At 38.1% G+C, this 365-nt stretch overlaps 1 protein-coding gene across 1 annotated transcript in view; it reads left to right on the top strand.

Annotated features, from left to right (window-relative positions):
* Positions 1-365, top strand: part of EMH_0068450 (uncharacterized protein) — a gene marked incomplete at both ends in the record, with an annotated part of 2,124 nt that overhangs the window by 1,355 nt on the left and 404 nt on the right. The gene's annotated exons all lie outside the window — the stretch shown is intronic.

A 365-nucleotide genomic window follows, 5' to 3' on the forward strand; every position in this document is an offset into this window, starting at 1 on the left:
AGCAGAGGATGTGATGAGGGCCCCCCCCTTCAGTGTGCTAGATATAAAGAAAGAAGAAAAAGAAATTTTAATAAAAGAAATAGCAGAGTTTGTTTATAAATATCTTACTGATCTACAACTTATACTTCTCAGGGTTAGGGTTTAGGGTTTAGGGTTTAGAAGGGTTTAGGGTTTAGGGTTTAGGGTTTAGAAGGGTTTAGGGTTTAGTGTTCTGGTTTAGGATATAAACTATATATTATAATAAAACATGAATCTGCAGCAGTAACAGCTAGCCTTTCTCTCCCAGGGTTTAGGGTCTAGGGTTTAGGGTTTAGAAGGGTTTAGGGTTTAGAAGGGTTTAGGGTTTAGGGTTTAGGGTTTAGGGT

The sequence above is a fragment of the Eimeria mitis genome, genomic scaffold (assembly GCF_000499745.2).
Source record: "Eimeria mitis Houghton genomic scaffold, Emh_scaff3684, whole genome shotgun sequence".
NCBI lineage: Eukaryota > Apicomplexa > Conoidasida > Eucoccidiorida > Eimeriidae > Eimeria > Eimeria mitis.